A 12672-nucleotide genomic window follows, 5' to 3' on the forward strand; every position below is an offset into this window, starting at 1 on the left:
CTTTACTCGGATGGATAAAGGCATCTGAAGCTCCTCCTGAGAGGGCTTTGTCCCCCCCAAAGTGCAGACCGATAACATGCCTGGGTACCTGAGAAGCAGGTGCACTCACTTTACATTTCTGATTAGCCTGGATAAGACTAATGGGACTTAGATGAATTAACACAGCGGCTGACTAGCAGAAGGTTGCTTGTGGTGTGCTATTGTAACCCCTCTTATTACTCAAGAAACCAGGGTGGGGTTGGGGTTCAAGTCTATGAGCCGGGTCTCACGATCTGTGAGACCCGGTTTCTTTGGGTGAGCGGGGATGGAGCCCTGGGCAGCCAGGTCGTCCACCCACACTATTGCTGGTTCCGAGACGGAGACGGAGGGGGCTGGGGAGCTCGGGGGCCATGCACCCCCCAGAAGCCCAAGTATTCCCTGCGTGAGTGGGCAGGGCAAACTGGGGAGACCCCCGGAGTTGGGAGGCGGCTTTTCGCCTCCCCTCCGGGGGGGTCTACTCATGAGTAGGCACGGCACGAAGCCGCAGCGCGGCTACTCACAATTTTTAAAACCAGGTTTGCGGAGCGCTCACTCCGCAAATGTGGTTTTGGGGCAGGGGTTACCCACTCTAGAACCACCAAGCTCGCAGCCGAGCCCGGTGGGTCTGACGATCTGCAAAAATCAGGCTAGGCTCTCCTAGCCCGATTTTCGCAGATCGTCAGAATAGCCCCTAGGTTTTCTGGAGTCAGTGTATTACACCAGTGATTGCAATAAATAAGAATTCTAATGTCAAATTCCAAGGATTTATAAGCATTTAAAGTTTTTTCTGTACATATGTATTTGTTAAGCACACGTAAAGATAACCTTCAAATACCTGTCTACAAAATGGTACAAATCATAAAACATACATACAGTGACATCATAAGGCTATGCTATGATAGCTTCTCTTCCACAAAGTAGCATGTGGCTTGATAAACCAAACCAAACACAAACTCTCATTCTCTTTCTTTTAAGAAAATTGTCCCCAAAGCACTTTTGCACAGTTCATACCATGCCTACAAGAGGTCTTGTGGGTGTGCAGCTAAAACGAAGAAAACAGATGTGCAACGAGCTAGTCGGGCTTGTCCAGAGTCTCAAACTGGTGCACAACACGTTTGAAGAGGAACTGAAATAAAGAAGCAAGCAAAGGGGTTCCAAAATCTCCTTTTCTCCCTCTCAGTTCTTGCTGGGGCTGGAACCTCCAGAAGATTCTAAGGACCTTCTGAGCACTCCACTAAGAAAGGAGAGGCGGGATCTCTACACCCTTTAGTTGCCAAATTCAAGGAGCCTCTATTGTTAATCCACACCATAGGCTAACAATAATACTGGTAGTAATGGTGGGGGTTACACTATGTTGCAGTGGAGTGAGAGGTAGGCCAGGCAAGCAGCATAGCAGAGCATAGGCATGAGAGTGGACAAAGGCAGAGAGTGTGTGCAGCAATTGTGCCAAGGCACAGATCAAGTTAATTGAGCCAGTATGCAAAAGCAGTCAAGTCATATATCAGACAGAGCCAGAGGTGCACCTAGGTAATTTTGGGGCCTGGACCTAACGGCCTTTGGAGGCGCACCCCTCCCCTGAAAATTAAGCATCATCATGCTCCTCCGGGTGACCACACCACCTGGGACAGACAAAAGAGGATTTGGAGGGGGGGCAGGGGCTGAGGATGCCCTGGATTTCGGCCCCAAAGTCCAGGGGTAAGAGCGCCTCTGGACAGAGCTGAACGAAGGCAGAGATTGGAGGCAGGGCGTTGGGGTCATGGTGGAGCGTGGAGGAATCTCAGGCAGGCTAAACGCAGAGGCTAGCAGGCAGGCAGACACTGCAGCCAGAGTGTGGGCATGGGAGTTGACACAGGCAAGCAGAGTGTGCGGTCAGCAGTTGTGCTAAGGGACAGATCAGACACAGAAGCAGCAAAGTCCCAGCAGCAGGGTCAGTGTGGGCAGGGATTCAGCTGAACTAATGCAGAGGCTAGCAGGTAAGCAGGGCATGGAAGTCACTGATGGCAGTGGAGGAGGCACAGATGATGTGCAGAAATGGCTAAATCTCCTAGGGTCAGCATGCAGAGATTCAGCTGAATTAACACAGAGATTGCATGGATTGGAAGGGAACAGAGAGAGACACAGATGGATCAATTGCAAAAATGTGCAGCTAGATCTGTCAATCACATAACTGCTCTCCTTCCCCGCTCAGTGTTTTCCATATATGGCACCTCACTAGAGACCCTCAGTGAGACCCTCAGGGACAGATTTACACTGGTGTCAAAGGCTTTACGAGCCACCTAATGGCGAAGCGGGGAAATGACTTGACTAGCAAGGCAGAGCTTGCTGGTCCAAATCCCTGCTGGTATGGTTCCCAGTACTATGGGAAACACCTATATTGGGCAGCAGCGATATGGGAAGATGCTGAAAGATATCATCTCATACTGCATGGGAGATGGCAATGGTCAACCCCTCCTGTATTCTTTCAAAGATAACCACAGGGCTCTGTCGTCACTAAGAGTCGACATCGACTTGATTGCACACTTTACCTTTAAAAGGCTTTTGGAGGGAGGGGAGAGTCATGAAATCTCCATCCCCTCCAGTGTGCTGCACAAAAAAGCCTTCATTTCAGGGACACCAAATGTTTCTTGCACACCCACAGCCTTCCTTCAGACAACGGAGGGCTGCACATCATACTTTCCAATGTAACCTACTGCTGCATCTGCATGCAACTCCTGGCTATATAAAATCCATGCCAAATGCTTCAGTGCTTCTTGAAGAAAGTGGAAAAATACTATGGACATCTACATCTCCCAGTTTTTAAATAAAGTTTGGTGTGGTCTGCTTGCTTTGTTTATGGCTGATACTTCAGGGGGAATTCAAATATTATACACAGCAGGAGCTGCATCCCCAACAGTATTTAACCCGGTTATCTGCTGTTCTGTTCATAAATTTTACCAACATTGCAGTATTTTGTGCATTTGCAGTCTTGCATTGCCTCAAGAATTGGAGGGGTGGGGGAGACAGCATCTTCCCTAACCAAAGCTTCACAGCTTTCACTCTGCCTATCCCACACACAAATAATCTAAACAGCTATAAAACAAAACCCACAAGAATAAGTTACTGACCTCCCCAGACATTCTGGTAGAAGAGCCCAAGTCACATTGAAAGGTAGCATGGTACCACAGTGACCATCAGCCTTGGCCAAATACAGAAGGTGGTAAGCAAAGGGGAAAGAGAAGGATGGAGACACCCCCAAGGAAACAGAAAATGAGAGGGGACCCTCAGATGCCTCATCTTTAATAGGCCCAATGTGTTTCAGGTAAAAGTCCTTTATCAAGGGCACTTTCACAGCTTAGTAGTGGTAGTTTATTTTCGGTCACTGACCAGCAACAGTACAGAAAGCAGTCACAGCTTAACAAGGATGCTAAAGCCAACCAGCCTCACTTCTACTAGTATTAACAGAAGATGGTAAAAAAAACTTACAGTCCCATAAAGGATGAACTAATCTGGCATGTCCTATATTACATCGCCTACAGTTATTGGCATTTGAAAGGCCAAAGTGATGAAGTGAATGACCTTTTCCTACTGTTTTATGTCTAGTAATTACCTGACCTTTGCAATTGGTTCAGGAATCTGCACAGTACTCTTATTAAAAGTAATGGCTAACATCCAGACTAAGGCTGCACACACACACACTGCAGGAGGAAGTTACCATGCTGCTGAAGGCTTCCCAACTATTGCAGCACCAGGAGGTGCATATTTTGCTGATCTCCCTTTCATCCAGCCCTTGGGGAAAAAAGGGCGAGGGGAGATAATTGAACCCCCCAGATGATCACTATAGCTGGGTTGACACAGGTACATCTCATAAAGCACGCAAGCACCCTTAGTTAGGATGTCAGTCAATGTCAAGTACAGGTGAAACTCGGAAAATTAGAATATCGTGCAAAAGTCCATTAATTTCAGTAATGCAAATTAAAAGGTGAAACTGATATATGAGACAGACGCATTACATGCAAAGCGAGATAAGTCAAGCCTTAATTTGTTATAATTGTGATGATCATGGCGTACAGCTCATGAAAACCCCAAATCCACAATCCCAGAAAATTAGAATATTACATGGAACCAAGAAGACAAGGATTGTAGAATAGAACAATATCGGACCTCTGAAAAGTATAAGCATGCATATGTATTCAGTACTTGGTTTGGGCCCCTTTTGCAGCAATTACTGCCTCAATGTGGCGTGGCATGGATGCTATCAGCCGGTGGCACTGATGAGGTATTATGGAAGACCAGGATGCTTCATTAGTGGCCTTCAGCTCTTCTGCATTGTTTGGTTTCATGTCTCTCATCCTTCTCTTGGCAATGCCCCATAGATTCTCTATGGGGTCAGGTCAGGCGAGTTTGCTGGCCAGTCAAACACAGTACACTGTATACTTTTCAGGTAAAGCCTATCCTACTTTTTAATCCCTGCTTTTTAACCCCTGCTAACTGGGCAAAGAGGCACCTTTTAATGTGGTGATTCTCTTTATTTAGCAGGGGAAGAGTAACTGGCCCTCTCCAGCCCCAGCACAGAACCTCCGGTGACTGTTGCTGGGGTCTATCTTATGTTTCTTTTTTTGGATTGTGAGCCCTTTGGGGACAGGGAGCCATCTTATTTGTTTATTATTTCTCTGTGTAAACCGCCCTGAGCCATTTTTGGAAGGGCGGTACTGTTACGGTCCAGACCTGATTTATATACTAAATATGCTCATTAGCTAGTATACGAAATTAGGTCTGGCTCATAGTGTCACCAAGTGACCAAGTTCTTTTATATGATGACCATGTAGGATCTGGCCGCATGGAAGAAAGGAGATCAAACCAATCCTCAAAGATTCAATGGGCTTTATTGAGTATAAAGGAATAACAACATCAATCAAGCTGAGCAGAAAGCAGAGCACTCTATCAATATATTACTAACAGCATTTAAACAGAACATCCTAGCCAGCACCAATATTCACCCAGTGCTCCTAACTACATATGTGTGTGCATTAAATCTTCCTAAAGCCTAATACAATTCAGATACAGTCAGAAAAGGGGGGGGGGGGCTGAGGGCTGGCATGGTTTGGGGGAGATCAGGAATTAGTAGGGGGAGAGGGGAAGGGAGCAGGAGAAGGGGAAGGGATGAGGGGATTCCAGGCTCGTAGGGGCAGCATATTTACCAGGATCAGAGACTTGAGAGCAGAGATCTTTTCAGCTGAAGGAGCGAGGCTTCTTGGCTGGGGACAGGAGTTGTTGCAGTCTGCTCAGATCACGGCTGAGAGTCAGAGCACCATGGCTGGGGAAGTCTTGACTTCTCACTGCGCAGTAGAAGTCACAGACAGCTCCTGTCCATGGACAGAGTTCCTGCTGTCACCCCGCGGCTTAGCAGCAAACTCTGGGGTCCTTGTTGAGCAGCTCTAGGCACAAGATTGCCTGTAGGCACAAGACTGCTGACTCTCTGTCCAGTAGCCTGATTCTTTATAGTGTAATTTTTCTTTGATCTCTCTCTCTCATAGAGTCTATTCAAATCTCATCTTTTCCTGGGTCCTCAAAAGGGTGACAACTTGCTGCTACCTTCTGGACAATGTCTTTTTAATTATTCAGGATATTGGCCAGTCCAGAGAGATCTCAATCTCATCTTCTGTAAACTGTGCGCTTAGGAAGGAAGGGGGGGACACTGCCCAAAGCAAATCTGCAACTCAGAGCCACAAATTGCATCTTCCCCTAATTAGCCAGTCTGACCCAAAAGGTGTTAAAAGTCAGGAGTTAGTGAGAGAATTAGTTCTATTTCTGTGAGACAGCAATTACATTATTTCTTGTGCACCTCTATCTAGTGTGTAATTATAACAAGAGAATATTTAAAGTAACATAAAAAGGGGTACATGTGTGAGTTCAATACATTTGGCTAGGGCAGAAGCATCAGTGAGGTAAGAATTAAGTCTATAGGAGTTTTCTTTGTATGCATCTACCTATGTTGAATCTCTATAGAGAGCAATTGAGTTAATCCTTGACAAGGATTAGTGCTGACTTTTTGCAACAGGAGAGGGGAGACCAGCCCCTGGCCTCTTCCACAGACATTATCTGGTAGTGAGTCACATTTTAGCATTTGGATATAGCATTCAGCATTCAGGCCTGGCTTTTGTATTCCTTTGAGTAGCCATTAGACAATACAATGCTGGATTGTCTCCTCCTTCACAGAGCAGTTGAGATCTAGTATGCCAGTTCACCTCGAGTTCAGGTATTATTTCATTTCTTAATATAAAATGAAATCAGACACAGGCCTATATTTCACATACTTCTGAGTTGGTACCTCTGGTTCTGATATGTTGATGTGGACCGTCCTCAACAGTATCGAAATTGAATTAATAAAGAAAGAAGAATCATCATTAGGCAGTTTTAGATGTTTTAAATATTAATTAACAATGGCTGACTTCCCTCCAGCTTACTAATGGCTCAGACTGTGGGTGGCCCAGGGTGTGCATTTGTGTCTGGATGTGAATGGGTGTAGCTATGTCTGTATCTGAGGGTATGTTTGTGCCTATATGTTTGAGACTGTGAATGGATGTGCATGTATATATGCGAGACTACATACAAGTCTGTACATGCATAGGGTAGAGAGAGTTTATCCTCTTTGTGTTATCCTTCTTCTAGGGTAGAGAGAGTTTATCATTCTGTCTTCACAGCCTGCAGATCTCCACACATGATCAATGATCCTAGAAGAAACCTGCAGGGTGTGGAATGCCAGGTCAAAGGGAAGGTTGCAACATCCCCAGCCTTCGTCTGCCCCACCACTTTCTGCATACCTTGCAAAACAGGCTCCTGTTTGATTTTATGGCTTTCTATACTGAGACGGTGTTCATACTCATTGTGCTTGTACCATGGCAGCAATACCTGTTTCTCTTGAGCAGTATCTGAGCACACAATTTCTCTGTTAATTCTCAGTGAAGGAATGGATGTGAATAACATTTGACACTCCATTTTTGCTGGCAAAGTTATAATGACAGGGGCTATGACGGTTGTAAACCCAGCAAAGGCCTGAGTGGGACAATAACCATGTTCTTCCCCCAGCAAGAAAAACTTAGGATTACTCATGTTGATTTAACTGAAACTCATTTTTCTGTCATAATTTGAAATTTCCAGTTAAAAATATTGCTCAAAAAGCACTCTGTATGCCACTCTTCCCCCACAGTGTGGGGATGGATTTTAAACTAGAGGAATGATGCTTGAGTATGTCTGGCAGCTCCAAGCAAATGTATGAGAGCTATCTAGGTATCAGGAAGAAAGAACCTCTCTGCATCTGCCAAAATGCAACTGTTGAATCTCATGGGTCCCTATTCTCAGAGTTTCTAAAGCTTATCTTAACAGGCTTGGTTAGAAACACAATTAGGAGGCGGACTGAGAATAATCAATCATAGAATAATAGGTAAATAGAGTTTCCGAAACTCACACTGATCAACAGGAACACACACAAAGACACACACACGCACACACAAAGACATACACACACACGTAGACAGGCTGCTTGTAAGCAGAACTAAGGGAGGTAACCTAGGGCCTGGGTCAAACATAGTAGTAAGGCCTCCGGAACTAACCCAAGCCATGGCAATACTATTAGTATATTGTGGGTCCTAGCGTTGTAGAGCCCCAATAGTTCCTGCACCTTTGCATGACAATGGGAGGTAGAGTCTGGGAGGTTTTAGAGATATAGCCGGTTAAGTTAAATTGAGCAGACTTTAGAAATCCAGCCAGTAGAGGCCATTTTCAACCCAAAGCAGATGAGGAAATGTTAGAGAAAGGAGTGCAATTAGATTGCCACATTTAAGTAGCGTTTAGGACACATTTCTTCATCCTGAGTTTCTTGACTTCCAAGCCTTTTACTTTCCATTTTTCTTCTAAAGAGTCTAGCTGTTACTTAGGTTACGCTGCAGGTAAAGCCTGTCTTAATTTTTAATCATTAGGCAGTTTTAGATGTTTTAAATATAAGTAATTAATAATGGCTAACGTCCTGCAGCTTTACGAGGGCAGAGAAAAAGTTCCGTCCTTGCAGGCAGCCAGTAAACTAATTGTAGGAAAGGCTTGCCTTGCAATGCAGCATGTGGGGCGGGGAGGGGGTATGTGATTTTAGCTTTTCTCTCCCACATGAGCCAAAGCCCTTTTCATATCTAGGAATATATCCACAGGGGCTGCAAATATGTCCACAAGGGCTTTGCAAAATGACTTTGGTGGACAGGGAAGGGAAGGGGAGAGAAATGAAAATCACTCCCGCAGAGGTGTAACGAGGGTAGGGCAGCCAAGGCACGTGCCCTGGGCGCCACTTGTGGGGGGCGCAATTGCCACGCGCCTCACCACGCCCCCACCCACCACCAAAAATCCCCCCCCATTTATTTTTCCAAAAAAAAAAATTTTTAAGAAGCCAGCGGGTGGCCCCGGCGCTGCCGAGCGGGCCCACTGCCGCTGTTTCCAGGCGCCCTCACCCCGCAACCCCCACTCACTCAGTAAGGCCACACGTGGGCGCTCCCATTGGTGGGTGGGAGAGCGTGCACCCCATGCTGATTGGGTGGCGGGCTGCCCGCCGCCACACCGTCAGTCATCTGCAGCTTCGCAGCAGGCAGCAAGACCATGTGGGTTGGGATTTTTCTTCAAAAGAATTTTTTTAAATAAGAAGCCAGCGGGCGGCAGCGCTGCTGAGTGGGCTTGCTGCCGCTATCTCTGGGCACCCCCTAACCTGCACCCGCCACTCACCCCATCCCCCCCACTCACTCAGTGAGGCAGTGCAGCGGGCGGGCACTCCCTTTGGCGGGTGAGAGAGCGTGCGCCCCGCACTAACTGGGCGGCAGGCCACCCGCCCAGGGGCGTAGCAAGGTTGGAGTGGGCCCAGAGACAAGATTTTAAAATGCCCCCCCCCCAAAGTCCAGGGCCTCCGCACACCCCAGGCCCCCAAGGATTTAAGTCTGATATTCCAAAATAAGTATGCTGCCTGCAAATACATTTCACTGAATACGCACACACACGTCACAATATATAGTGATATACATTGAGTACTATACATTTGTATTACTTTTAATGGCTAGAACACACTAGAAAGATGAATTATTAAAATGGGCCCCTCGCTGCAGATTAGCAAAGGAGACTTTCAACCATGCAGGGTGAACCTATGTTTGTTTTCTCAGAATTCTGAACAAATTCAGTCAAGTTTGATTGCAGGAGGTTTTTCACAGGAGGCTTTTAAAGCCCTTTAAGACACATCTCCTCTGGAATGGAGGTGCTGCATTCACATGTTGGCCAGATTTACCCTGAAGTCCCTGCAAGTTATTGGGGAGCAGTTCACACACAAGAAAAATAAAATAAAATAAAAGCACCACACATGCTTCACAGTTCTCACTCAGACCTTCTGGGTTGCAAAACAACTTGAACATAAGTGCATTTATAAATGAATGAATGAATAAATAAAATTAATAAAATACTGTTCCAGAAGTTTTTGCAATTTTCTGCCATGAAACAAGCCACGTATAGGACTTTTTAGATAGTTTTTTTTAAGTCAGCAAATTTTCCAAGCTGTTTCAAAATAAATATTCAGAGACTTCTCGGTCCCTCCCCCCCGCCATATCCAAGCCCTATGGCAAGCAGATCCCTATATATGATGGGGGCGGGCGGGAAAGGTAACCACAAAAAGGAGTTCACACTCTACCTGGCAAATACTGGTCCTGGTTAAGCAGGGCAGCAGGGGGTCTTCTGCTGCAGAGAACACTCTGGCTGCCTCCTCCTTCCTGGTTGGCTTGGGCCCTACTCGAGTTCAGGCTTCACTGCGGCCTACACGGAGGCCTCCGTGGAAGCCCCGCCCACCCGCCGATCAGCTGAGAGGCGGGAGAAAAGGAGCTCTTTGCAGCTGGGCTGCTGCTTCGATTGCGGGCCAGCAGAACAAGCAGGAGAGACGGCGAAGAGGGCAAGTGGCTGAGAGGCTATGGGGCTGGGCAGGGGGCAATGGGGAGTCACATGAGGTGCCTCTGGGGTGCCCCTCCAGGCAGTGGGGCCCCCAGACAACTGTCTCCCCTTGCCCTATCATTGTTACGCGCCTGCACCCGCCGCTGGCCATCTGCAGCTGCTCCGCACAACCACGTGGGTTGGGGTTTTTTAAAAAAAAAAATTTTTTAAGAAGCTAGCGGGCGCCGCCGCCAGGCAGGCCCACTGCTGCTGTCTCCGGGCGCTCCCTAACCCACATCCCTCCACTCACTCTGCCCCCCACTCACTCAATCAATAAGGCTGCGGGCAGTGGGCGGGCACTCTCATTGGCAGGTGGGAGAGCGCGCGCCCTGTGCTGATTGGACGGCAGCCGCCCACCGCCGGTCATCTGCGACTGCACACAGCATGACCATGTGGGTCGGGACTAGCAGTAGTAGCAGGCAGCAAGTTGCAACTCATCAGCATTGCAAACTGAGCAAAGAAGGAAGGAAGTGTGGATCTTCCGTCCATCTTCCTCCTCTGTCCTGCTCTCCCCCCCAAATCAATGCATTATATTAGTGTGTGTGTGAAAAGCATCCTCGAGCAGAGGGTCAGTGGTAGGGAGGGTCTCTGTGGGGAACTCTCCATGTCCATTGCTAATGTTAAGGCAGGGGCTAGGCGTGCTGCCGCTGTGCCTGGGATTGGGAACCTGGTGGTGGTCGCTGGACTTTTGCCTTAGGTTGATGTTGGGGATGGTAGATGTGTGTGTGCGTGCTTCCTGCCTGCATAAAGCGCACTGCTAGTCTTCTCCTGAGGACTGAGGGACCTGATTGCCGCAGCAGCACCACGCACCAAACCCTCACTCAAAGCCCGCCTGGGCTCTGCTCCTGCGTGTATCGAGTGTCTCCTCCCCGACGAGGGTGTGTGTGTGTTTTGCCACTCCCAAGACTGCTGCTGCTTCCTTGCTCCCCTTCTCTGCCCTTCCCGGGCTGGCCACTGCCTCCCTTCCTCCATTCCTCGCCGCCGCCCACCACGTCTCTGGGCAGCAGAAGCAGCAGCCAGTGTGGCAAGGAAGAGGAGAGGTAGAGAAAAAGAGAAGGGAATTGGGAGGGAGGCATTACATAGGAGGAGAAGGAGGCAGCAGCAGGGAGAGAGCATTGTGCACCCTACCCGGCTGCTGCTGCCCAAGTAAAGCCTTCCTGAGCCTCCTCTAGTCATAGATGTTTCATGGGTATCTGCCTCGGCTATACAAACATCTGGGAGAGTTACTGGCACAGCCTGCATTTTGGGGGAGCAGCACACAGGAGCAGCAGCTTAGTAGCTCATCCTATGGATACATTCCCGGGAACAAATTCAAGCACCTACAGATCTCCATAGGCTGCCTAGGGCATAGACTCCATTGTAAAGGGGAGGAAGTCAAGTGACAGGCATTCTAAGAAAATAATCTTCTGGTCAATTTTTCAGTGGCAGTGGGGCGCACCGAAAGGGCAAGGTGAATTTGTGGGCGGGCAAGCTTTTGAAACAGTCTCTGCATGTAACACACATGCTGCAATTTGTTGCTTTGGATTCTTACAAGCAGGGTTTAATCTGAGCCAGGTGACAGGACAGGTCTCAGTTCCAGGAAAACCTCAACCCCAGCAGTTGTGAAGGCATAAAGGGGATGTCTCTTGCTAAGAGGCACAGTCTTGCTGCTTTAGCTAGCACCTGGTCCGTCCATGTCTGAGCCAGTTCTACAGGGGTGTGTGTGTACATAATTATATATGTGCAAGGCTGAGTATGCCTTTGAACAAATATTAATAATAATCCTGCAGTCCATACATAAAGCTATATGGGGAGGTGAAACCACATGCTGATTACTGGGAATCAATCTCCTTTGACTTTTGAAATCCCATTAGCTATTTGCCACTACACTCATAAGCCTATTTTTGTAGTGTTAAGGGCTAGAAGCTTTGTTTTAAGTTAAAGTTGGGAGTCTTGGGATGTTACCTCCCCCACCCCACCCCAACATATTTGTGCCAAATCATTGGCATGTGTTTTAAGATCAAGATATAAGTAAGTGATGCTCAAATGGCAGTGACTTCTATCAGTTACTTTCTGTTCATGCAAGGTACAGAATAAAGACTATAATATATAGGACAAAGCTATCTAAAATGAACACTGGCAGGCTTAAATTTGACCACTTCAAATAATGTGAAATGCAGTTCAACTCAGTGTAAAAACAAAAATGACAATTTTGCTAGTACTCCCCTCGTGCCCGCCACCCCACAAGAGAGCAAAGGCTAAAGATGGGCAGTTGATCTGATTAGCAAAATTACAAGAGTATTTCAATGATGAGCTACTGTTGTTGTTTTATATTGGAACAAAAGTAAATATTTTAAAACTGAACTTGAAAAACATGCTGTTAATAAATAACAAAAATGCATTAATAAATAACAAAAATGTTGCTTGTATGAGTCACAGCTTAGTAAATGAAAGATGCATGTCAGATGTTTAGACGGGGGGGGGCACAGGGGGGCGCAATTTCAGTGCTTGCCCTAGGTGCCATTTCCCCTAGTTACACCCCTGCACTCCCCCGCCTCCTACATGCTGCAATGTGAGGCAAGTGTCATGCCATGTGCAATTAGTGTAATGACTCCTTGCAAGGATGGAAATCTTGCTCTGCCCTTGAAAGGCTTCAAGGCATGTCATCCAATAACAACAGTAAGAACAGAAAATAGA

Source organism: Hemicordylus capensis, chromosome 2 (genome assembly GCF_027244095.1).
Source record: "Hemicordylus capensis ecotype Gifberg chromosome 2, rHemCap1.1.pri, whole genome shotgun sequence".
NCBI lineage: Eukaryota > Metazoa > Chordata > Lepidosauria > Squamata > Cordylidae > Hemicordylus > Hemicordylus capensis.